The sequence below is a fragment of the Hyla sarda genome, unplaced genomic scaffold, assembly GCF_029499605.1.
Source record: "Hyla sarda isolate aHylSar1 unplaced genomic scaffold, aHylSar1.hap1 scaffold_885, whole genome shotgun sequence".
In the NCBI taxonomy this organism is placed as follows: domain Eukaryota; kingdom Metazoa; phylum Chordata; class Amphibia; order Anura; family Hylidae; genus Hyla; species Hyla sarda.
Window position 1 is genome coordinate 49,359 of NW_026610914.1, and position 25,342 is coordinate 74,700.

Sequence of the window (25,342 nt, forward strand, 5' to 3'; positions counted from 1 at the left end):
TGATGTCACTCAATACCACTGACATCACTAGGTGTAAACAACATCTCTCCTTTGCTGTGTATGTGACTATGGAGCTGTTTGGTGATGTCGTCTATTATGGCCTTCATAGAAGCAACAGGAGATTGTTGCATCCATCTAGAACCCTCAGAACTACAGTGCTATGATGTCACTCACTTCCACAGGCCTTGCAGAGTGTAAACAACAACAACCCAGCTTTGTTGTGTATGTAACCATAGGGATTTGTGATGTCACCTAGAACCTTCACAGCAGCGACAGCTTTATGAGGAGCATCAGCACTGCTCTGCCTGAGCAGAACCATCACCGCCATAGGTTGTCAAATAACCCGGATTTAACCCACACAGGTAAGTCCAATGGGGTGCAGGCATGTCCTCTATGCTTACAGCTTCCCGTGGGTGTTGGTTTGATACCGTTTGGGGACAGCCAAGGAGGCATCTGCAGGCAACAAAGGTAGGTGTGTGCTTGTGTGTGTGTTTCCTATGCAGATCCTAAGCCCAGTGTCACATGCAAGTAGGAGGAGTAAGAAGGGTTCCTGGCAAATCCGGGTTATGGATTGCATTTAAAAAGGCCCCGTGGGAGTGCAATGGGCCCCTGTCTTGCTGCTTAGCAATAATGGTATGGGTTTAGGTTCTGCTGTGTGTACTGGTGGTTGACTGCCCCCCAGCCCAGAGTGTGCATGGAAAATTGTCTGGCAGCCTCCCTGACAGCAAGCAGTGATAGTGCCCATGAAGGGGACCTTGTTGGGCCCGCCCCTTTCACGGTTATCGCTTCTCGGCCTTTTGGCTAAGATCAAGTGTAGTATCTGTTCTTATCAGTTTAATATCTGATACGTCCCCTATCTGGGGACCATATATTAAATGGATTTTTGAGAACGGGGGCCGATTTCGAAGCTTGCTTCCGTCGCCCTATGCATTGACCCGATATGGCAGTATCTTCGGGTACAGTGCACCACCCCCTTACAGGGTTAAAAAGAAAGATTCCTACTTTCATTGCTACCTGCTTGCTGGCTAGCCAGCTAGCCAGCCCTGTGGGCCTTGCTGCTGCTGCTGCAGCCAAAAAACAAAAGGTGGTGCTGCTGCTGCTTCTGCTGCTTCTGCTTCTGCTTGTGTCTGGCCGCTGTTGGAGCGTCCAGGCACAGGACTTCTGCTGCTGCTGACTAAATGGCCTCCTTAATTGGATCATTTGAGTAGCCAGCACACCTGTGCAGGTAGGGCATGACATGATAGGCAGCTGCCTTGATAGCGGGTGGGTGCTGAATGTTCCTAATTGACAAAATAAGATTAATGCTTATGAAGAAATATAAAATCTCATCCCTTCCCCAATATCGCGCCACACCCCTACCCCTTAATTCCCTGGTTGAACTTGATGGACATATGTCTTTTTTCGACCGTACTAACTATGTAACTATGTAACATAACATGGGGGGGGTCTCCTGGCTGTTCACACAGGTGTGTCATTGCTGTACATTGACCATGCATTGCTTCTGTGGTATTGCAAAGGCAAAGACAAATGCTTCCAGCCATCCATTGCACTAATGGATTGGTCATCAGCTGGCTGTCTATGTCCCGCATCAATATAGACCAAAGTACAGAGGGTTAGGCTATGCTATTGTGCACCTACCTGATGCATCAGAAGGTGCGAGGCCCTTGCTAAATTCTGTGCACAGACTTTGAGATCTATACTTTAGACTGTATCTAAACCTGCTCCAACATGGACTGACATTCTGGCCTACTTTCAGCCGATGCGACTTGTCTGTCGCTGAACAGTCGCTTTTTATGTATTCAGCACCTATGTATAATGTTGTAAAAATGCTCTAGAAGCTAAAGTCGCAGAAATGTCACACATATTTGGCCTGCAACTTTCTGTGCGACAAATTCAGACAGGAAAAATCAGTATAAATCCTTAGAAAATTATCCCCCAGTGTCTCCATCTGCTGGCGGTATTGAATAAGCATTGCTGCACTGATGGGGTATGCATTAGACGAAAAAAAAGAAGAAAAAGAAGAATAATACGCCCAGAAAAGAGGCGAAAAGGAGAAAAACGTAAAAAAACGTGAAAAAAAAGTAAGAGGAAGAGAAGGGAAAAAAAGGTGGAAATGGGTTTAAAAGTGATTTCGGCGGAGAAATATATATATATATATATATATATATATATATACGCGCACACACACACATATATATAAACGTATTCTCCGTTGAGATATTGCAGCCGCTGCTGTGTCCAGGCCCAGGAGCCTTAGCACTGTGCTGTGATGTCACTCAATACCACTGACATCACTAGGTGTAAACAACATCTCTCCTTTGCTGTGTATGTGACTATGGAGCTGTTTGGTGATGTCGTCTATTATGGCCTTCATAGAAGCAACAGGAGATTGTTGCATCCATCTAGAACCCTCAGAACTACAGTGCTATGATGTCACTCACTTCCACAGGCCTTGCAGAGTGTAAACAACAACAACCCAGCTTTGTTGTGTATGTAACCATAGGGATTTGTGATGTCACCTAGAACCTTCACAGCAGCGACAGCTTTATGAGGAGCATCAGCACTGCTCTGCCTGAGCAGAACCATCACCGCCATAGGTTGTCAAATAACCCGGATTTAACCCACACAGGTAAGTCCAATGGGGTGCAGGCATGTCCTCTATGCTTACAGCTTCCCGTGGGTGTTGGTTTGATACCGTTTGGGGACAGCCAAGGAGGCATCTGCAGGCAACAAAGGTAGGTGTGTGCTTGTGTGTGTGTTTCCTATGCAGATCCTAAGCCCAGTGTCACATGCAAGTAGGAGGAGTAAGAAGGGTTCCTGGCAAATCCGGGTTATGGATTGCATTTAAAAAGGCCCCGTGGGAGTGCAATGGGCCCCTGTCTTGCTGCTTAGCAATAATGGTATGGGTTTAGGTTCTGCTGTGTGTACTGGTGGTTGACTGCCCCCCAGCCCAGAGTGTGCATGGAAAATTGTCTGGCAGCCTCCCTGACAGCAAGCAGTGATAGTGCCCATGAAGGGGACCTTGTTGGGCCCGCCCCTTTCACGGTTATCGCTTCTCGGCCTTTTGGCTAAGATCAAGTGTAGTATCTGTTCTTATCAGTTTAATATCTGATACGTCCCCTATCTGGGGACCATATATTAAATGGATTTTTGAGAACGGGGGCCGATTTCGAAGCTTGCTTCCGTCGCCCTATGCATTGACCCGATATGGCAGTATCTTCGGGTACAGTGCACCACCCCCTTACAGGGTTAAAAAGAAAGATTCCTACTTTCATTGCTACCTGCTTGCTGGCTAGCCAGCTAGCCAGCCCTGTGGGCCTTGCTGCTGCTGCTGCAGCCAAAAAACAAAAGGTGGTGCTGCTGCTGCTTCTGCTGCTTCTGCTTCTGCTTGTGTCTGGCCGCTGTTGGAGCGTCCAGGCACAGGACTTCTGCTGCTGCTGACTAAATGGCCTCCTTAATTGGATCATTTGAGTAGCCAGCACACCTGTGCAGGTAGGGCATGACATGGTAGGCAGCTGCCTTGATAGCGGGTGGGTGCTGAATGTTCCTAATTGACAAAATAAGATTAATGCTTATGAAGAAATATAAAATCTCATCCCTTCCCCAATATCGCGCCACACCCCTACCCCTTAATTCCCTGGTTGAACTTGATGGACATATGTCTTTTTTCGACCGTACTAACTATGTAACTATGTAATATAACATGGGGGGGGTCTCCTGGCTGTTCACACAGGTGTGTCATTGCTGTACATTGACCATGCATTGCTTCTGTGGTATTGCAAAGGCAAAGACAAATGCTTCCAGCCATCCATTGCACTAATGGATTGGTCATCAGCTGGCTGTCTATGTCCCGCATCAATATAGACCAAAGTACAGAGGGTTAGGCTATGCTATTGTGCACCTACCTGATGCATCAGAAGGTGCGAGGCCCTTGCTAAATTCTGTGCACAGACTTTGAGATCTATACTTTAGACTGTATCTAAACCTGCTCCAACATGGACTGGCATTCTGGCCTACTTTCAGCCGATGCGACTTGTCTGTCGCTGAACAGTCGCTTTTTATGTATTCAGCACCTATGTATAATGTTGTAAAAATGCTCTAGAAGCTAAAGTCGCAGAAATGTCACACATATTTGGCCTGCAACTTTCTGTGCGACAAATTCAGACAGGAAAAATCAGTATAAATCCTTAGAAAATTATCCCCCAGTGTCTCCATCTGCTGGCGGTATTGAATAAGCATTGCTGCACTGATGGGGTATGCATTAGACGAAAAAAAAGAAGAAAAAGAAGAATAATACGCCCAGAAAAGAGGCGAAAAGGAGAAAAACGTATAAAAACGTGAAAAAAAAGTAAGAGGAAGAGAAGGGAAAAAAAGGTGGAAATGGGTTTAAAAGTGATTTCGGCGGAGAAATATATATATATATATATATATATATATATATATATATATACGCGCACACACACACATATATATAAACGTATTCTCCGTTGAGATATTGCAGCCGCTGCTGTGTCCAGGCCCAGGAGCCTTAGCACTGTGCTGTGATGTCACTCAATACCACTGACATCACTAGGTGTAAACAACATCTCTCCTTTGCTGTGTATGTGACTATGGAGCTGTTTGGTGATGTCGTCTATTATGGCCTTCATAGAAGCAACAGGAGATTGTTGCATCCATCTAGAACCCTCAGAACTACAGTGCTATGATGTCACTCACTTCCACAGGCCTTGCAGAGTGTAAACAACAACAACCCATCTTTGTTGTGTATGTAACCATAGGGATTTGTGATGTCACCTAGAACCTTCACAGCAGCGACAGCTTTATGAGGAGCATCAGCACTGCTCTGCCTGAGCAGAACCATCACCGCCATAGGTTGTCAAATAACCCGGATTTAACCCACACAGGTAAGTCCAATGGGGTGCAGGCATGTCCTCTATGCTTACAGCTTCCCGTGGGTGTTGGTTTGATACCGTTTGGGGACAGCCAAGGAGGCATCTGCAGGCAACAAAGGTAGGTGTGTGCTTGTGTGTGTGTTTCCTATGCAGATCCTAAGCCCAGTGTCACATGCAAGTAGGAGGAGTAAGAAGGGTTCCTGGCAAATCCGGGTTATGGATTGCATTTAAAAAGGCCCCGTGGGAGTGCAATGGGCCCCTGTCTTGCTGCTTAGCAATAATGGTATGGGTTTAGGTTCTGCTGTGTGTACTGGTGGTTGACTGCCCCCCAGCCCAGAGTGTGCATGGAAAATTGTCTGGCAGCCTCCCTGACAGCAAGCAGTGATAGTGCCCATGAAGGGGACCTTGTTGGGCCCGCCCCTTTCACGGTTATCGCTTCTCGGCCTTTTGGCTAAGATCAAGTGTAGTATCTGTTCTTATCAGTTTAATATCTGATATGTCCCCTATCTGGGGACCATATATTAAATGGATTTTTGAGAACGGGGGCCGATTTCGAAGCTTGCTTCCGTCGCCCTATGCATTGACCCGATATGGCAGTATCTTCGGGTACAGTGCACCACCCCCTTACAGGGTTAAAAAGAAAGATTCCTACTTTCATTGCTACCTGCTTGCTGGCTAGCCAGCTAGCCAGCCCTGTGGGCCTTGCTGCTGCTGCTGCAGCCAAAAAACAAAAGGTGGTGCTGCTGCTGCTTCTGCTGCTTCTGCTTCTGCTTGTGTCTGGCCGCTGTTGGAGCGTCCAGGCACAGGACTTCTGCTGCTGCTGACTAAATGGCCTCCTTAATTGGATCATTTGAGTAGCCAGCACACCTGTGCAGGTAGGGCATGACATGATAGGCAGCTGCCTTGATAGCGGGTGGGTGCTGAATGTTCCTAATTGACAAAATAAGATTAATGCTTATGAAGAAATATAAAATCTCATCCCTTCCCCAATATCGCGCCACACCCCTACCCCTTAATTCCCTGGTTGAACTTGATGGACATATGTCTTTTTTCGACCGTACTAACTATGTAACTATGTAACATAACATGGGGGGGGTCTCCTGGCTGTTCACACAGGTGTGTCATTGCTGTACATTGACCATGCATTGCTTCTGTGGTATTGCAAAGGCAAAGACAAATGCTTCCAGCCATCCATTGCACTAATGGATTGGTCATCAGCTGGCTGTCTATGTCCCGCATCAATATAGACCAAAGTACAGAGGGTTAGGCTATGCTATTGTGCACCTACCTGATGCATCAGAAGGTGCGAGGCCCTTGCTAAATTCTGTGCACAGACTTTGAGATCTATACTTTAGACTGTATCTAAACCTGCTCCAACATGGACTGACATTCTGGCCTACTTTCAGCCGATGCGACTTGTCTGTCGCTGAACAGTCGCTTTTTATGTATTCAGCACCTATGTATAATGTTGTAAAAATGCTCTAGAAGCTAAAGTCGCAGAAATGTCACACATATTTGGCCTGCAACTTTCTGTGCGACAAATTCAGACAGGAAAAATCAGTATAAATCCTTAGAAAATTATCCCCCAGTGTCTCCATCTGCTGGCGGTATTGAATAAGCATTGCTGCACTGATGGGGTATGCATTAGACGAAAAAAAAGAAGAAAAAGAAGAATAATACGCCCAGAAAAGAGGCGAAAAGGAGAAAAACGTAAAAAAACGTGAAAAAAAAGTAAGAGGAAGAGAAGGGAAAAAAAGGTGGAAATGGGTTTAAAAGTGATTTCGGCGGAGAAATATATATATATATATATATATATATATATATATACGCGCACACACACACATATATATAAACGTATTCTCCGTTGAGATATTGCAGCCGCTGCTGTGTCCAGGCCCAGGAGCCTTAGCACTGTGCTGTGATGTCACTCAATACCACTGACATCACTAGGTGTAAACAACATCTCTCCTTTGCTGTGTATGTGACTATGGAGCTGTTTGGTGATGTCGTCTATTATGGCCTTCATAGAAGCAACAGGAGATTGTTGCATCCATCTAGAACCCTCAGAACTACAGTGCTATGATGTCACTCACTTCCACAGGCCTTGCAGAGTGTAAACAACAACAACCCAGCTTTGTTGTGTATGTAACCATAGGGATTTGTGATGTCACCTAGAACCTTCACAGCAGCGACAGCTTTATGAGGAGCATCAGCACTGCTCTGCCTGAGCAGAACCATCACCGCCATAGGTTGTCAAATAACCCGGATTTAACCCACACAGGTAAGTCCAATGGGGTGCAGGCATGTCCTCTATGCTTACAGCTTCCCGTGGGTGTTGGTTTGATACCGTTTGGGGACAGCCAAGGAGGCATCTGCAGGCAACAAAGGTAGGTGTGTGCTTGTGTGTGTGTTTCCTATGCAGATCCTAAGCCCAGTGTCACATGCAAGTAGGAGGAGTAAGAAGGGTTCCTGGCAAATCCGGGTTATGGATTGCATTTAAAAAGGCCCCGTGGGAGTGCAATGGGCCCCTGTCTTGCTGCTTAGCAATAATGGTATGGGTTTAGGTTCTGCTGTGTGTACTGGTGGTTGACTGCCCCCCAGCCCAGAGTGTGCATGGAAAATTGTCTGGCAGCCTCCCTGACAGCAAGCAGTGATAGTGCCCATGAAGGGGACCTTGTTGGGCCCGCCCCTTTCACGGTTATCGCTTCTCGGCCTTTTGGCTAAGATCAAGTGTAGTATCTGTTCTTATCAGTTTAATATCTGATACGTCCCCTATCCGGGGACCATATATTAAATGGATTTTTGAGAACGGGGGCCGATTTCGAAGCTTGCTTCCGTCGCCCTATGCATTGACCCGATATGGCAGTATCTTCGGGTACAGTGCACCACCCCCTTACAGGGTTAAAAAGAAAGATTCCTACTTTCATTGCTACCTGCTTGCTGGCTAGCCAGCTAGCCAGCCCTGTGGGCCTTGCTGCTGCTGCTGCAGCCAAAAAACAAAAGGTGGTGCTGCTGCTGCTTCTGCTGCTTCTGCTTCTGCTTGTGTCTGGCCGCTGTTGGAGCGTCCAGGCACAGGACTTCTGCTGCTGCTGACTAAATGGCCTCCTTAATTGGATCATTTGAGTAGCCAGCACACCTGTGCAGGTAGGGCATGACATGATAGGCAGCTGCCTTGATAGCGGGTGGGTGCTGAATGTTCCTAATTGACAAAATAAGATTAATGCTTATGAAGAAATATAAAATCTCATCCCTTCCCCAATATCGCGCCACACCCCTACCCCTTAATTCCCTGGTTGAACTTGATGGACATATGTCTTTTTTCGACCGTACTAACTATGTAACTATGTAACATAACATGGGGGGGGTCTCCTGGCTGTTCACACAGGTGTGTCATTGCTGTACATTGACCATGCATTGCTTCTGTGGTATTGCAAAGGCAAAGACAAATGCTTCCAGCCATCCATTGCACTAATGGATTGGTCATCAGCTGGCTGTCTATGTCCCGCATCAATATAGACCAAAGTACAGAGGGTTAGGCTATGCTATTGTGCACCTACCTGATGCATCAGAAGGTGCGAGGCCCTTGCTAAATTCTGTGCACAGACTTTGAGATCTATACTTTAGACTGTATCTAAACCTGCTCCAACATGGACTGACATTCTGGCCTACTTTCAGCCGATGCGACTTGTCTGTCGCTGAACAGTCGCTTTTTATGTATTCAGCACCTATGTATAATGTTGTAAAAATGCTCTAGAAGCTAAAGTCGCAGAAATGTCACACATATTTGGCCTGCAACTTTCTGTGCGACAAATTCAGACAGGAAAAATCAGTATAAATCCTTAGAAAATTATCCCCCAGTGTCTCCATCTGCTGGCGGTATTGAATAAGCATTGCTGCACTGATGGGGTATGCATTAGACGAAAAAAAAGAAGAAAAAGAAGAATAATACGCCCAGAAAAGAGGCGAAAAGGAGAAAAACGTAAAAAAACGTGAAAAAAAAGTAAGAGGAAGAGAAGGGAAAAAAAGGTGGAAATGGGTTTAAAAGTGATTTCGGCGGAGAAATATATATATATATATATATATATATATATATATATATATATACGCGCACACACACACATATATATAAACGTATTCTCCGTTGAGATATTGCAGCCGCTGCTGTGTCCAGGCCCAGGAGCCTTAGCACTGTGCTGTGATGTCACTCAATACCACTGACATCACTAGGTGTAAACAACATCTCTCCTTTGCTGTGTATGTGACTATGGAGCTGTTTGGTGATGTCGTCTATTATGGCCTTCATAGAAGCAACAGGAGATTGTTGCATCCATCTAGAACCCTCAGAACTACAGTGCTATGATGTCACTCACTTCCACAGGCCTTGCAGAGTGTAAACAACAACAACCCAGCTTTGTTGTGTATGTAACCATAGGGATTTGTGATGTCACCTAGAACCTTCACAGCAGCGACAGCTTTATGAGGAGCATCAGCACTGCTCTGCCTGAGCAGAACCATCACCGCCATAGGTTGTCAAATAACCCGGATTTAACCCACACAGGTAAGTCCAATGGGGTGCAGGCATGTCCTCTATGCTTACAGCTTCCCGTGGGTGTTGGTTTGATACCGTTTGGGGACAGCCAAGGAGGCATCTGCAGGCAACAAAGGTAGGTGTGTGCTTGTGTGTGTGTTTCCTATGCAGATCCTAAGCCCAGTGTCACATGCAAGTAGGAGGAGTAAGAAGGGTTCCTGGCAAATCCGGGTTATGGATTGCATTTAAAAAGGCCCCGTGGGAGTGCAATGGGCCCCTGTCTTGCTGCTTAGCAATAATGGTATGGGTTTAGGTTCTGCTGTGTGTACTGGTGGTTGACTGCCCCCCAGCCCAGAGTGTGCATGGAAAATTGTCTGGCAGCCTCCCTGACAGCAAGCAGTGATAGTGCCCATGAAGGGGACCTTGTTGGGCCCGCCCCTTTCACGGTTATCGCTTCTCGGCCTTTTGGCTAAGATCAAGTGTAGTATCTGTTCTTATCAGTTTAATATCTGATACGTCCCCTATCTGGGGACCATATATTAAATGGATTTTTGAGAACGGGGGCCGATTTCGAAGCTTGCTTCCGTCGCCCTATGCATTGACCCGATATGGCAGTATCTTCGGGTACAGTGCACCACCCCCTTACAGGGTTAAAAAGAAAGATTCCTACTTTCATTGCTACCTGCTTGCTGGCTAGCCAGCTAGCCAGCCCTGTGGGCCTTGCTGCTGCTGCTGCAGCCAAAAAACAAAAGGTGGTGCTGCTGCTGCTTCTGCTGCTTCTGCTTCTGCTTGTGTCTGGCCGCTGTTGGAGCGTCCAGGCACAGGACTTCTGCTGCTGCTGACTAAATGGCCTCCTTAATTGGATCATTTGAGTAGCCAGCACACCTGTGCAGGTAGGGCATGACATGATAGGCAGCTGCCTTGATAGCGGGTGGGTGCTGAATGTTCCTAATTGACAAAATAAGATTAATGCTTATGAAGAAATATAAAATCTCATCCCTTCCCCAATATCGCGCCACACCCCTACCCCTTAATTCCCTGGTTGAACTTGATGGACATATGTCTTTTTTCGACCGTACTAACTATGTAACTATGTAACATAACATGGGGGGGGGGGTCTCCTGGCTGTTCACACAGGTGTGTCATTGCTGTACATTGACCATGCATTGCTTCTGTGGTATTGCAAAGGCAAAGACAAATGCTTCCAGCCATCCATTGCACTAATGGATTGGTCATCAGCTGGCTGTCTATGTCCCGCATCAATATAGACCAAAGTACAGAGGGTTAGGCTATGCTATTGTGCACCTACCTGATGCATCAGAAGGTGCGAGGCCCTTGCTAAATTCTGTGCACAGACTTTGAGATCTATACTTTAGACTGTATCTAAACCTGCTCCAACATGGACTGACATTCTGGCCTACTTTCAGCCGATGCGACTTGTCTGTCGCTGAACAGTCGCTTTTTATGTATTCAGCACCTATGTATAATGTTGTAAAAATGCTCTAGAAGCTAAAGTCGCAGAAATGTCACACATATTTGGCCTGCAACTTTCTGTGCGACAAATTCAGACAGGAAAAATCAGTATAAATCCTTAGAAAATTATCCCCCAGTGTCTCCATCTGCTGGCGGTATTGAATAAGCATTGCTGCACTGATGGGGTATGCATTAGACGAAAAAAAAGAAGAAAAAGAAGAATAATACGCCCAGAAAAGAGGCGAAAAGGAGAAAAACGTAAAAAAACGTGAAAAAAAAGTAAGAGGAAGAGAAGGGAAAAAAAGGTGGAAATGGGTTTAAAAGTGATTTCGGCGGAGAAATATATATATATATATATATATATATATATATATATATATATACGCGCACACACACACATATATATAAACGTATTCTCCGTTGAGATATTGCAGCCGCTGCTGTGTCCAGGCCCAGGAGCCTTAGCACTGTGCTGTGATGTCACTCAATACCACTGACATCACTAGGTGTAAACAACATCTCTCCTTTGCTGTGTATGTGACTATGGAGCTGTTTGGTGATGTCGTCTATTATGGCCTTCATAGAAGCAACAGGAGATTGTTGCATCCATCTAGAACCCTCAGAACTACAGTGCTATGATGTCACTCACTTCCACAGGCCTTGCAGAGTGTAAACAACAACAACCCAGCTTTGTTGTGTATGTAACCATAGGGATTTGTGATGTCACCTAGAACCTTCACAGCAGCGACAGCTTTATGAGGAGCATCAGCACTGCTCTGCCTGAGCAGAACCATCACCGCCATAGGTTGTCAAATAACCCGGATTTAACCCACACAGGTAAGTCCAATGGGGTGCAGGCATGTCCTCTATGCTTACAGCTTCCCGTGGGTGTTGGTTTGATACCGTTTGGGGACAGCCAAGGAGGCATCTGCAGGCAACAAAGGTAGGTGTGTGCTTGTGTGTGTGTTTCCTATGCAGATCCTAAGCCCAGTGTCACATGCAAGTAGGAGGAGTAAGAAGGGTTCCTGGCAAATCCGGGTTATGGATTGCATTTAAAAAGGCCCCGTGGGAGTGCAATGGGCCCCTGTCTTGCTGCTTAGCAATAATGGTATGGGTTTAGGTTCTGCTGTGTGTACTGGTGGTTGACTGCCCCCCAGCCCAGAGTGTGCATGGAAAATTGTCTGGCAGCCTCCCTGACAGCAAGCAGTGATAGTGCCCATGAAGGGGACCTTGTTGGGCCCGCCCCTTTCACGGTTATCGCTTCTCGGCCTTTTGGCTAAGATCAAGTGTAGTATCTGTTCTTATCAGTTTAATATCTGATACGTCCCCTATCTGGGGACCATATATTAAATGGATTTTTGAGAACGGGGGCCGATTTCGAAGCTTGCTTCCGTCGCCCTATGCATTGACCCGATATGGCAGTATCTTCGGGTACAGTGCACCACCCCCTTACAGGGTTAAAAAGAAAGATTCCTACTTTCATTGCTACCTGCTTGCTGGCTAGCCAGCTAGCCAGCCCTGTGGGCCTTGCTGCTGCTGCTGCAGCCAAAAAACAAAAGGTGGTGCTGCTGCTTCTGCTGCTTCTGCTTCTGCTTGTGTCTGGCCGCTGTTGGAGCGTCCAGGCACAGGACTTCTGCTGCTGCTGACTAAATGGCCTCCTTAATTGGATCATTTGAGTAGCCAGCACACCTGTGCAGGTAGGGCATGACATGATAGGCAGCTGCCTTGATAGCGGGTGGGTGCTGAATGTTCCTAATTGACAAAATAAGATTAATGCTTATGAAGAAATATAAAATCTCATCCCTTCCCCAATATCGCGCCACACCCCTACCCCTTAATTCCCTGGTTGAACTTGATGGACATATGTCTTTTTTCGACCGTACTAACTATGTAACTATGTAACATAACATGGGGGGGGTCTCCTGGCTGTTCACACAGGTGTGTCATTGCTGTACATTGACCATGCATTGCTTCTGTGGTATTGCAAAGGCAAAGACAAATGCTTCCAGCCATCCATTGCACTAATGGATTGGTCATCAGCTGGCTGTCTATGTCCCGCATCAATATAGACCAAAGTACAGAGGGTTAGGCTATGCTATTGTGCACCTACCTGATGCATCAGAAGGTGCGAGGCCCTTGCTAAATTCTGTGCACAGACTTTGAGATCTATACTTTAGACTGTATCTAAACCTGCTCCAACATGGACTGACATTCTGGCCTACTTTCAGCCGATGCGACTTGTCTGTCGCTGAACAGTCGCTTTTTATGTATTCAGCACCTATGTATAATGTTGTAAAAATGCTCTAGAAGCTAAAGTCGCAGAAATGTCACACATATTTGGCCTGCAACTTTCTGTGCGACAAATTCAGACAGGAAAAATCAGTATAAATCCTTAGAAAATTATCCCCCAGTGTCTCCATCTGCTGGCGGTATTGAATAAGCATTGCTGCACTGATGGGGTATGCATTAGACGAAAAAAAAGAAGAAAAAGAAGAATAATACGCCCAGAAAAGAGGCGAAAAGGAGAAAAACGTAAAAAAACGTGAAAAAAAAGTAAGAGGAAGAGAAGGGAAAAAAAGGTGGAAATGGGTTTAAAAGTGATTTCGGCGGAGAAATATATATATATATATATATATATATATATATATATATATATACGCGCACACACACACATATATATAAACGTATTCTCCGTTGAGATATTGCAGCCGCTGCTGTGTCCAGGCCCAGGAGCCTTAGCACTGTGCTGTGATGTCACTCAATACCACTGACATCACTAGGTGTAAACAACATCTCTCCTTTGCTGTGTATGTGACTATGGAGCTGTTTGGTGATGTCGTCTATTATGGCCTTCATAGAAGCAACAGGAGATTGTTGCATCCATCTAGAACCCTCAGAACTACAGTGCTATGATGTCACTCACTTCCACAGGCCTTGCAGAGTGTAAACAACAACAACCCAGCTTTGTTGTGTATGTAACCATAGGGATTTGTGATGTCACCTAGAACCTTCACAGCAGCGACAGCTTTATGAGGAGCATCAGCACTGCTCTGCCTGAGCAGAACCATCACCGCCATAGGTTGTCAAATAACCCGGATTTAACCCACACAGGTAAGTCCAATGGGGTGCAGGCATGTCCTCTATGCTTACAGCTTCCCGTGGGTGTTGGTTTGATACCGTTTGGGGACAGCCAAGGAGGCATCTGCAGGCAACAAAGGTAGGTGTGTGCTTGTGTGTGTGTTTCCTATGCAGATCCTAAGCCCAGTGTCACATGCAAGTAGGAGGAGTAAGAAGGGTTCCTGGCAAATCCGGGTTATGGATTGCATTTAAAAAGGCCCCGTGGGAGTGCAATGGGCCCCTGTCTTGCTGCTTAGCAATAATGGTATGGGTTTAGGTTCTGCTGTGTGTACTGGTGGTTGACTGCCCCCCAGCCCAGAGTGTGCATGGAAAATTGTCTGGCAGCCTCCCTGACAGCAAGCAGTGATAGTGCCCATGAAGGGGACCTTGTTGGGCCCGCCCCTTTCACGGTTATCGCTTCTCGGCCTTTTGGCTAAGATCAAGTGTAGTATCTGTTCTTATCAGTTTAATATCTGATACGTCCCCTATCTGGGGACCATATATTAAATGGATTTTTGAGAACGGGGGCCGATTTCGAAGCTTGCTTCCGTCGCCCTATGCATTGACCCGATATGGCAGTATCTTCGGGTACAGTGCACCACCCCCTTACAGGGTTAAAAAGAAAGATTCCTACTTTTTTCATTGCTACCTGCTTGCTGGCTAGCCAGCTAGCCAGCCCTGTGGGCCTTGCTGCTGCTGCTGCAGCCAAAAAACAAAAGGTGGTGCTGCTGCTGCTTCTGCTGCTTCTGCTTCTGCTTGTGTCTGGCCGCTGTTGGAGCGTCCAGGCACAGGACTTCTGCTGCTGCTGACTAAATGGCCTCCTTAATTGGATCATTTGAGTAGCCAGCACACCTGTGCAGGTAGGGCATGACATGATAGGCAGCTGCCTTGATAGCGGGTGGGTGCTGAATGTTCCTAATTGACAAAATAAGATTAATGCTTATGAAGAAATATAAAATCTCATCCCTTCCCCAATATCGCGCCACACCCCTACCCCTTAATTCCCTGGTTGAACTTGATGGACATATGTCTTTTTTCGACCGTACTAACTATGTAACTATGTAACATAACATGGGGGGGGTCTCCTGGCTGTTCACACAGGTGTGTCATTGCTGTACATTGACCATGCATTGCTTCTGTGGTATTGCAAAGGCAAAGACAAATGCTTCCAGCCATCCATTGCACTAATGGATTGGTCATCAGCTGGCTGTCTATGTCCCGCATCAATATAGACCAAAGTACAGAGGGTTAGGCTATGCTATTGTGCACCTACCTGATGCATCAGAAGGTGCGAGGCCCTTGCTAAATTCTGTGCACAGACTTTGAGATCTATACTTTAGACTGTATCTAAACCTGCTCCAACATGGACTGACATTCTGGCCTACTTTCAGCCGATGCGACTTGTCTGTCGCTGAACAGTCGCTTTTTATGTATTCAGCACCTATGTATAATGTTGTAAAAATGCTCTAGAAGCTAAAGTCGCAGAAATGTCACACATATTTGGCCTGCAACTTTCTGTGCGACAAATTCAGACAGGAAAAATCAGTATAAATCCTTAGAAAATTACCCCCCAGTGTCTCCATCTGCTGGCGGTATTGAATAAGCATTGCTGCACTGATGGGGTATGCATTAGACGAAAAAAAAGAAGAAAAAGAAGAATAATACGCCCAGAAAAGAGGCGAAAAGGAGAAAAACGTAAAAAAACGTGAAAAAAAAGTAAGAGGAAGAGAAGGGAAAAAAAGGTGGAAATGGGTTTAAAAGTGATTTCGGCGGAGAAATATATATATATATATATATATATATATATATATATATATATATATATATATATACGCGCACACACACACATATATATAAACGTATTCTCCGTTGAGATATTGCAGCCGCTGCTGTGTCCAGGCCCAGGAGCCTTAGCACTGTGCTGTGATGTCACTCAATACCACTGACATCACTAGGTGTAAACAACATCTCTCCTTTGCTGTGTATGTGACTATGGAGCTGTTTGGTGATGTCGTCTATTATGTCCTTCATAGAAGCAACAGGAGATTGTTGCATCCATCTAGAACCCTCAGAACTACAGTGCTATGATGTCACTCACTTCCACAGGCCTTGCAGAGTGTAAACAACAACAACCCAGCTTTGTTGTGTATGTAACCATAGGGATTTGTGATGTCACCTAGAACCTTCACAGCAGCGACAGCTTTATGAGGAGCATCAGCACTGCTCTGCCTGAGCAGAACCATCACCGCCATAGGTTGTCAAATAACCCGGATTTAACCCACACAGGTAAGTCCAATGGGGTGCAGGCATGTCCTCTATGCTTACAGCTTCCCGTGGGTGTTGGTTTGATACCGTTTGGGGACAGCCAAGGAGGCATCTGCAGGCAACAAAGGTAGGTGTGTGCTTGTGTGTGTGTTTCCTATGCAGATCCTAAGCCCAGTGTCACATGCAAGTAGGAGGAGTAAGAAGGGTTCCTGGCAAATCCGGGTTATGGATTGCATTTAAAAAGGCCCCGTGGGAGTGCAATGGGCCCCTGTCTTGCTGCTTAGCAATAATGGTATGGGTTTAGGTTCTGCTGTGTGTACTGGTGGTTGACTGCCCCCCAGCCCAGAGTGTGCATGGAAAATTGTCTGGCAGCCTCCCTGACAGCAAGCAGTGATAGTGCCCATGAAGGGGACCTTGTTGGGCCCGCCCCTTTCACGGTTATCGCTTCTCGGCCTTTTGGCTAAGATCAAGTGTAGTATCTGTTCTTATCAGTTTAATATCTGATACGTCCCCTATCTGGGGACCATATATTAAATGGATTTTTGAGAACGGGGGCCGATTTCGAAGCTTGCTTCCGTCGCCCTATGCATTGACCCGATATGGCAGTATCTTCGGGTACAGTGCACCACCCCCTTACAGGGTTAAAAAGAAAGATTCCTACTTTCATTGCTACCTGCTTGCTGGCTAGCCAGCTAGCCAGCCCTGTGGGCCTTGCTGCTGCTGCTGCTGCAGCCAAAAAACAAAAGGTGGTGCTGCTGCTGCTTCTGCTGCTTCTGCTTCTGCTTGTGTCTGGCCGCTGTTGGAGCGTCCAGGCACAGGACTTCTGCTGCTGCTGACTAAATGGCCTCCTTAATTGGATCATTTGAGTAGCCAGCACACCTGTGCAGGTAGGGCATGACATGATAGGCAGCTGCCTTGATAGCGGGTGGGTGCTGAATGTTCCTAATTGACAAAATAAGATTAATGCTTATGAAGAAATATAAAATCTCATCCCTTCCCCAATATCGCGCCACACCCCTACCCCTTAATTCCCTGGTTGAACTTGATGGACATATGTCTTTTTTCGACCGTACTAACTATGTAACTATGTAACATAACATGGGGGGGGTCTCCTGGCTGTTCACACAGGTGTGTCATTGCTGTACATTGACCATGCATTGCTTCTGTGGTATTGCAAAGGCAAAGACAAATGCTTCCAGCCATCCATTGCACTAATGGATTGGTCATCAGCTGGCTGTCTATGTCCCGCATCAATATAGACCAAAGTACAGAGGGTTAGGCTATGCTATTGTGCACCTACCTGATGCATCAGAAGGTGCGAGGCCCTTGCTAAATTCTGTGCACAGACTTTGAGATCTATACTTTAGACTGTATCTAAACCTGCTCCAACATGGACTGACATTCTGGCCTACTTTCAGCCGATGCGACTTGTCTGTCGCTGAACAGTCGCTTTTTATGTATTCAGCACCTATGTATAATGTTGTAAAAATGCTCTAGAAGCTAAAGTCGCAGAAATGTCACACATATTTGGCCTGCAACTTTCTGTGCGACAAATTCAGACAGGAAAAATCAGTATAAATCCTTAGAAAATTATCCCCCAGTGTCTCCATCTGCTGGCGGTATTGAATAAGCATTGCTGCACTGATGGGGTATGCATTAGACGAAAAAAAAGAAGAAAAAGAAGAATAATACGCCCAGAAAAGAGGCGAAAAGGAGAAAAACGTAAAAAAACGTGAAAAAAAAGTAAGAGGAAGAGAAGGGAAAAAAAGGTGGAAATGGGTTTAAAAGTGATTTCGGCGGAGAAATATATATATATATATATATATATATATATATATATATATATATATATACGCGCACACACACACATATATATATAAACGTATTCTCCGTTGAGATATTGCAGCCGCTGCTGTGTCCAGGCCCAGGAGCCTTAGCACTGTGCTGTGATGTCACTCAATACCACTGACATCACTAGGTGTAAACAACATCTCTCCTTTGCTGTGTATGTGACTATGGAGCTGTTTGGTGATGTCGTCTATTATGGCCTTCATAGAAGCAACAGGAGATTGTTGCATCCATCTAGAACCCTCAGAACTACAGTGCTATGATGTCACTCACTTCCACAGGCCTTGCAGAGTGTAAACAACAACAACCTAGCTTTGTTGTGTATGTAACCATAGGGATTTGTGATGTCACCTAGAACCTTCACAGCAGCGACAGCTTTATGAGGAGCATCAGCACTGCTCTGCCTGAGCAGAACCATCACCGCCATAGGTTGTCAAATAACCCGGATTTAACCCACACAGGTAAGTCCAATGGGGTGCAGGCATGTCCTCTATGCTTACAGCTTCCCGTGGGTGTTGGTTTGATACCGTTTGGGGACAGCCAAGGAGGCATCTGCAGGCAACAAAGGTAGGTGTGTGCTTGTGTGTGTGTTTCCTATGCAGATCCTAAGCCCAGTGTCACATGCAAGTAGGAGGAGTAAGAAGGGTTCCTGGCAAATCCGGGTTATGGATTGCATTTAAAAAGGCCCCGTGGGAGTGCAATGGGCCCCTGTCTTGCTGCTTAGCAATAATGGTATGGGTTTAGGTTCTGCTGTGTGTACTGGTGGTTGACTGCCCCCCAGCCCAGAGTGTGCATGGAAAATTGTCTGGCAGCCTCCCTGACAGCAAGCAGTGATAGTGCCCATGAAGGGGACCTTGTTGGGCCCGCCCCTTTCACGGTTATCGCTTCTCGGCCTTTTGGCTAAGATCAAGTGTAGTATCTGTTCTTATCAGTTTAATATCTGATACGTCCCCTATCTGGGGACCATATATTAAATGGATTTTTGAGAACGGGGGCCGATTTCGAAGCTTGCTTCCGTCGCCCTATGCATTGACCCGATATGGCAGTATCTTCGGGTACAGTGCACCACCCCCTTACAGGGTTAAAAAGAAAGATTCCTACTTTCATTGCTACCTGCTTGCTGGCTAGCCAGCTAGCCAGCCCTGTGGGCCTTGCTGCTGCTGCTGCAGCCAAAAAACAAAAGGTGGTGCTGCTGCTGCTTCTGCTGCTTCTGCTTCTGCTTGTGTCTGGCCGCTGTTGGAGCGTCCAGGCACAGGACTTCTGCTGCTGCTGACTAAATGGCCTCCTTAATTGGATCATTTGAGTAGCCAGCACACCTGTGCAGGTAGGGCATGACATGATAGGCAGCTGCCTTGATAGCGGGTGGGTGCTGAATGTTCCTAATTGACAAAATAAGATTAATGCTTATGAAGAAATATAAAATCTCATCCCTTCCCCAATATCGCGCCACACCCCTACCCCTTAATTCCCTGGTTGAACTTGATGGACATATGTCTTTTTTCGACCGTACTAACTATGTAACTATGTAACATAACATGGGGGGGGTCTCCTGGCTGTTCACACAGGTGTGTCATTGCTGTACATTGACCATGCATTGCTTCTGTGGTATTGCAAAGGCAAAGACAAATGCTTCCAGCCATCCATTACACTAATGGATTGGTCATCAGCTGGCTGTCTATGTCCCGCATCAATATAGACCAAAGTACAGAGGGTTAGGCTATGCTATTGTGCACCTACCTGATGCATCAGAAGGTGCGAGGCCCTTGCTAAATTCTGTGCACAGACTTTGAGATCTATACTTTAGACTGTATCTAAACCTGCTCCAACATGGACTGACATTCTGGCCTACTTTCAGCCGATGCGACTTGTCTGTCGCTGAACAGTCGCTTTTTATGTATTCAGCACCTATGTATAATGTTGTAAAAATGCTCTAGAAGCTAAAGTCGCAGAAATGTCACACATATTTGGCCTGCAACTTTCTGTGCGACAAATTCAGACAGGAAAAATCAGTATAAATCCTTAGAAAATTATCCCCCAGTGTCTCCATCTGCTGGCGGTATTGAATAAGCATTGCTGCACTGATGGGGTATGCATTAGACGAAAAAAAAGAAGAAAAAGAAGAATAATACGCCCAGAAAAGAGGCGAAAAGGAGAAAAACGTAAAAAAACGTGAAAAAAAAGTAAGAGGAAGAGAAGGGAAAAAAAGGTGGAAATGGGTTTAAAAGTGATTTCGGCGGAGAAATATATATATATATATATATATATATATATATATATATATATATACGCGCACACACACACATATATATAAACGTATTCTCCGTTGAGATATTGCAGCCGCTGCTGTGTCCAGGCCCAGGAGCCTTAGCACTGTGCTGTGATGTCACTCAATACCACTGACATCACTAGGTGTAAACAACATCTCTCCTTTGCTGTGTATGTGACTATGGAGCTGTTTGGTGATGTCGTCTATTATGGCCTTCATAGAAGCAACAGGAGATTGTTGCATCCATCTAGAACCCTCAGAACTACAGTGCTATGATGTCACTCACTTCCACAGGCCTTGCAGAGTGTAAACAACAACAACCCAGCTTTGTTGTGTATGTAACCATAGGGATTTGTGATGTCACCTAGAACCTTCACAGCAGCGACAGCTTTATGAGGAGCATCAGCACTGCTCTGCCTGAGCAGAACCATCACCGCCATAGGTTGTCAAATAACCCGGATTTAACCCACACAGGTAAGTCCAATGGGGTGCAGGCATGTCCTCTATGCTTACAGCTTCCCGTGGGTGTTGGTTTGATACCGTTTGGGGACAGCCAAGGAGGCATCTGCAGGCAACAAAGGTAGGTGTGTGCTTGTGTGTGTGTTTCCTATGCAGATCCTAAGCCCAGTGTCACATGCAAGTAGGAGGAGTAAGAAGGGTTCCTGGCAAATCCGGGTTATGGATTGCATTTAAAAAGGCCCCGTGGGAGTGCAATGGGCCCCTGTCTTGCTGCTTAGCAATAATGGTATGGGTTTAGGTTCTGCTGTGTGTACTGGTGGTTGACTGCCCCCCAGCCCAGAGTGTGCATGGAAAATTGTCTGGCAGCCTCCCTGACAGCAAGCAGTGATAGTGCCCATGAAGGGGACCTTGTTGGGCCCGCCCCTTTCACGGTTATCGCTTCTCGGCCTTTTGGCTAAGATCAAGTGTAGTATCTGTTCTTATCAGTTTAATATCTGATACGTCCCCTATCTGGGGACCATATATTAAATGGATTTTTGAGAACGGGGGCCGATTTCGAAGCTTGCTTCCGTCGCCCTATGCATTGACCCGATATGGCAGTATCTTCGGGTACAGTGCACCACCCCCTTACAGGGTTAAAAAGAAAGATTCCTACTTTCATTGCTACCTGCTTGCTGGCTAGCCAGCTAGCCAGCCCTGTGGGCCTTGCTGCTGCTGCTGCAGCCAAAAAACAAAAGGTGGTGCTGCTGCTGCTTCTGCTGCTTCTGCTTCTGCTTGTGTCTGGCCGCTGTTGGAGCGTCCAGGCACAGGACTTCTGCTGCTGCTGACTAAATGGCCTCCTTAATTGGATCATTTGAGTAGCCAGCACACCTGTGCAGGTAGGGCATGACATGATAGGCAGCTGCCTTGATAGCGGGTGGGTGCTGAATGTTCCTAATTGACAAAATAAGATTAATGCTTATGAAGAAATATAAAATCTCATCCCTTCCCCAATATCGCGCCACACCCCTACCCCTTAATTCCCTGGTTGAACTTGATGGACATATGTCTTTTTTCGACCGTACTAACTATGTAACTATGTAACATAACATGGGGGGGGTCTCCTGGCTGTTCACACAGGTGTGTCATTGCTGTACATTGACCATGCATTGCTTCTGTGGTATTGCAAAGGCAAAGACAAATGCTTCCAGCCATCCATTGCACTAATGGATTGGTCATCAGCTGGCTGTCTATGTCCCGCATCAATATAGACCAAAGTACAGAGGGTTAGGCTATGCTATTGTGCACCTACCTGATGCATCAGAAGGTGCGAGGCCCTTGCTAAATTCTGTGCACAGACTTTGAGATCTATACTTTAGACTGTATCTAAACCTGCTCCAACATGGACTGACATTCTGGCCTACTTTCAGCCGATGCGACTTGTCTGTCGCTGAACAGTCGCTTTTTATGTATTCAGCACCTATGTATAATGTTGTAAAAATGCTCTAGAAGCTAAAGTCGCAGAAATGTCACACATATTTGGCCTGCAACTTTCTGTGCGACAAATTCAGACAGGAAAAATCAGTATAAATCCTTAGAAAATTATCCCCCAGTGTCTCCATCTGCTGGCGGTATTGAATAAGCATTGCTGCACTGATGGGGTATGCATTAGACGAAAAAAAAGAAGAAAAAGAAGAATAATACGCCCAGAAAAGAGGCGAAAAGGAGAAAAACGTAAAAAAACGTGAAAAAAAAGTAAGAGGAAGAGAAGGGAAAAAAAGGTGGAAATGGGTTTAAAAGTGATTTCGGCGGAGAAATATATATATATATATATATATATATATATATATATATATATACGCGCACACACACACATATATATAAACGTATTCTCCGTTGAGATATTGCAGCCGCTGCTGTGTCCAGGCCCAGGAGCCTTAGCACTGTGCTGTGATGTCACTCAATACCACTGACATCACTAGGTGTAAACAACATCTCTCCTTTGCTGTGTATGTGACTATGGAGCTGTTTGGTGATGTCGTCTATTATGGCCTTCATAGAAGCAACAGGAGATTGTTGCATCCATCTAGAACCCTCAGAACTACAGTGCTATGATGTCACTCACTTCCACAGGCCTTGCAGAGTGTAAACAACAACAACCCAGCTTTGTTGTGTATGTAACCATAGGGATTTGTGATGTCACCTAGAACCTTCACAGCAGCGACAGCTTTATGAGGAGCATCAGCACTGCTCTGCCTGAGCAGAACCATCACCGCCATAGGTTGTCAAATAACCCGGATTTAACCCACACAGGTAAGTCCAATGGGGTGCAGGCATGTCCTCTATGCTTACAGCTTCCCGTGGGTGTTGGTTTGATACCGTTTGGGGACAGCCAAGGAGGCATCTGCAGGCAACAAAGGTAGGTGTGTGCTTGTGTGTGTGTTTCCTATGCAGATCCTAAGCCCAGTGTCACATGCAAGTAGGAGGAGTAAGAAGGGTTCCTGGCAAATCCGGGTTATGGATTGCATTTAAAAAGGCCCCGTGGGAGTGCAATGGGCCCCTGTCTTGCTGCTTAGCAATAATGGTATGGGTTTAGGTTCTGCTGTGTGTACTGGTGGTTGACTGCCCCCCAGCCCAGAGTGTGCATGGAAAATTGTCTGGCAGCCTCCCTGACAGCAAGCAGTGATAGTGCCCATGAAGGGGACCTTGTTGGGCCCGCCCCTTTCACGGTTATCGCTTCTCGGCCTTTTGGCTAAGATCAAGTGTAGTATCTGTTCTTATCAGTTTAATATCTGATACGTCCCCTATCTGGGGACCATATATTAAATGGATTTTTGAGAACGGGGGCCGATTTCGAAGCTTGCTTCCGTCGCCCTATGCATTGACCCGATATGGCAGTATCTTCGGGTACAGTGCACCACCCCCTTACAGGGTTAAAAAGAAAGATTCCTACTTTCATTGCTACCTGCTTGCTGGCTAGCCAGCTAGCCAGCCCTGTGGGCCTTGCTGCTGCTGCTGCAGCCAAAAAACAAAAGGTGGTGCTGCTGCTGCTTCTGCTGCTTCTGCTTCTGCTTGTGTCTGGCCGCTGTTGGAGCGTCCAGGCACAGGACTTCTGCTGCTGCTGACTAAATGGCCTCCTTAATTGGATCATTTGAGTAGCCAGCACACCTGTGCAGGTAGGGCATGACATGATAGGCAGCTGCCTTGATAGCGGGTGGGTGCTGAATGTTCCTAATTGACAAAATAAGATTAATGCTTATGAAGAAATATAAAATCTCATCCCTTCCCCAATATCGCGCCACACCCCTACCCCTTAATTCCCTGGTTGAACTTGATGGACATATGTCTTTTTTCGACCGTACTAACTATGTAACTATGTAACATAACATGGGGGGGGTCTCCTGGCTGTTCACACAGGTGTGTCATTGCTGTACATTGACCATGCATTGCTTCTGTGGTATTGCAAAGGCAAAGACAAATGCTTCCAGCCATCCATTGCACTAATGGATTGGTCATCAGCTGGCTGTCTATGTCCCGCATCAATATAGACCAAAGTACAGAGGGTTAGGCTATGCTATTGTGCACCTACCTGATGCATCAGAAGGTGCGAGGCCCTTGCTAAATTCTGTGCACAGACTTTGAGATCTATACTTTAGACTGTATCTAAACCTGCTCCAACATGGACTGACATTCTGGCCTACTTTCAGCCGATGCGACTTGTCTGTCGCTGAACAGTCGCTTTTTATGTATTCAGCACCTATGTATAATGTTGTAAAAATGCTCTAGAAGCTAAAGTCGCAGAAATGTCACACATATTTGGCCTGCAACTTTCTGTGCGACAAATTCAGACAGGAAAAATCAGTATAAATCCTTAGAAAATTATCCCCCAGTGTCTCCATCTGCTGGCGGTATTGAATAAGCATTGCTGCACTGATGGGGTATGCATTAGACGAAAAAAAAGAAGAAAAAGAAGAATAATACGCCCAGAAAAGAGGCGAAAAGGAGAAAAACGTAAAAAAACGTGAAAAAAAAGTAAGAGGAAGAGAAGGGAAAAAAAGGTGGAAATGGGTTTAAAAGTGATTTCGGCGGAGAAATATATATATATATATATATATATATATATATATATATATATATATATACGCGCACACACACACATATATATAAACGTATTCTCCGTTGAGATATTGCAGCCGCTGCTGTGTCCAGGCCCAGGAGCCTTAGCACTGTGCTGTGATGTCACTCAATACCACTGACATCACTAGGTGTAAACAACATCTCTCCTTTGCTGTGTATGTGACTATGGAGCTGTTTGGTGATGTCGTCTATTATGGCCTTCATAGAAGCAACAGGAGATTGTTGCATCCATCTAGAACCCTCAGAACTACAGTGCTATGATGTCACTCACTTCCACAGGCCTTGCAGAGTGTAAACAACAACAACCCAGCTTTGTTGTGTATGTAACCATAGGGATTTGTGATGTCACCTAGAACCTTCACAGCAGCGACAGCTTTA

At 45.9% G+C, this 25,342-nt stretch overlaps 11 non-coding genes across 11 annotated transcripts; all 11 read left to right on the forward strand.

The window, feature by feature from the left end:
- The first annotated feature begins 781 nt into the window (after positions 1-781).
- LOC130348657 (U2 spliceosomal RNA) lies at positions 782-972 on the forward strand. Its single transcript, XR_008886159.1, has one exon. It is a non-coding gene; the product is annotated as a U2 spliceosomal RNA (small nuclear RNA).
- Positions 973-3,048: 2,076 nt separating this feature from the next.
- LOC130348658 (U2 spliceosomal RNA) lies at positions 3,049-3,239 on the forward strand. The gene has a single exon (XR_008886160.1). It is a non-coding gene; the product is annotated as a U2 spliceosomal RNA (small nuclear RNA).
- Positions 3,240-5,323: 2,084 nt separating this feature from the next.
- On the forward strand, positions 5,324-5,514 carry LOC130348672 (U2 spliceosomal RNA). The gene has a single exon (XR_008886172.1). It is a non-coding gene; the product is annotated as a U2 spliceosomal RNA (small nuclear RNA).
- Positions 5,515-7,592: 2,078 nt separating this feature from the next.
- LOC130348630 (U2 spliceosomal RNA) lies at positions 7,593-7,783 on the forward strand. The gene has a single exon (XR_008886135.1). It is a non-coding gene; the product is annotated as a U2 spliceosomal RNA (small nuclear RNA).
- Positions 7,784-9,869: 2,086 nt separating this feature from the next.
- On the forward strand, positions 9,870-10,060 carry LOC130348661 (U2 spliceosomal RNA). Its single transcript, XR_008886162.1, has one exon. It is a non-coding gene; the product is annotated as a U2 spliceosomal RNA (small nuclear RNA).
- A 2,089-nt stretch (positions 10,061-12,149) lies between these two features.
- Positions 12,150-12,340, forward strand: LOC130348662 (U2 spliceosomal RNA). The gene has a single exon (XR_008886163.1). It is a non-coding gene; the product is annotated as a U2 spliceosomal RNA (small nuclear RNA).
- Positions 12,341-14,423: 2,083 nt separating this feature from the next.
- Positions 14,424-14,614, forward strand: LOC130348663 (U2 spliceosomal RNA). The gene has a single exon (XR_008886164.1). It is a non-coding gene; the product is annotated as a U2 spliceosomal RNA (small nuclear RNA).
- Positions 14,615-16,715: 2,101 nt separating this feature from the next.
- Positions 16,716-16,906, forward strand: LOC130348664 (U2 spliceosomal RNA). The gene has a single exon (XR_008886165.1). It is a non-coding gene; the product is annotated as a U2 spliceosomal RNA (small nuclear RNA).
- Positions 16,907-19,003: 2,097 nt separating this feature from the next.
- On the forward strand, positions 19,004-19,194 carry LOC130348665 (U2 spliceosomal RNA). Its single transcript, XR_008886166.1, has one exon. It is a non-coding gene; the product is annotated as a U2 spliceosomal RNA (small nuclear RNA).
- Positions 19,195-21,282: 2,088 nt separating this feature from the next.
- On the forward strand, positions 21,283-21,473 carry LOC130348666 (U2 spliceosomal RNA). Its single transcript, XR_008886167.1, has one exon. It is a non-coding gene; the product is annotated as a U2 spliceosomal RNA (small nuclear RNA).
- Positions 21,474-23,559: 2,086 nt separating this feature from the next.
- Positions 23,560-23,750, forward strand: LOC130348667 (U2 spliceosomal RNA). Its single transcript, XR_008886168.1, has one exon. It is a non-coding gene; the product is annotated as a U2 spliceosomal RNA (small nuclear RNA).
- Positions 23,751-25,342: the final 1,592 nt, after the last annotated feature.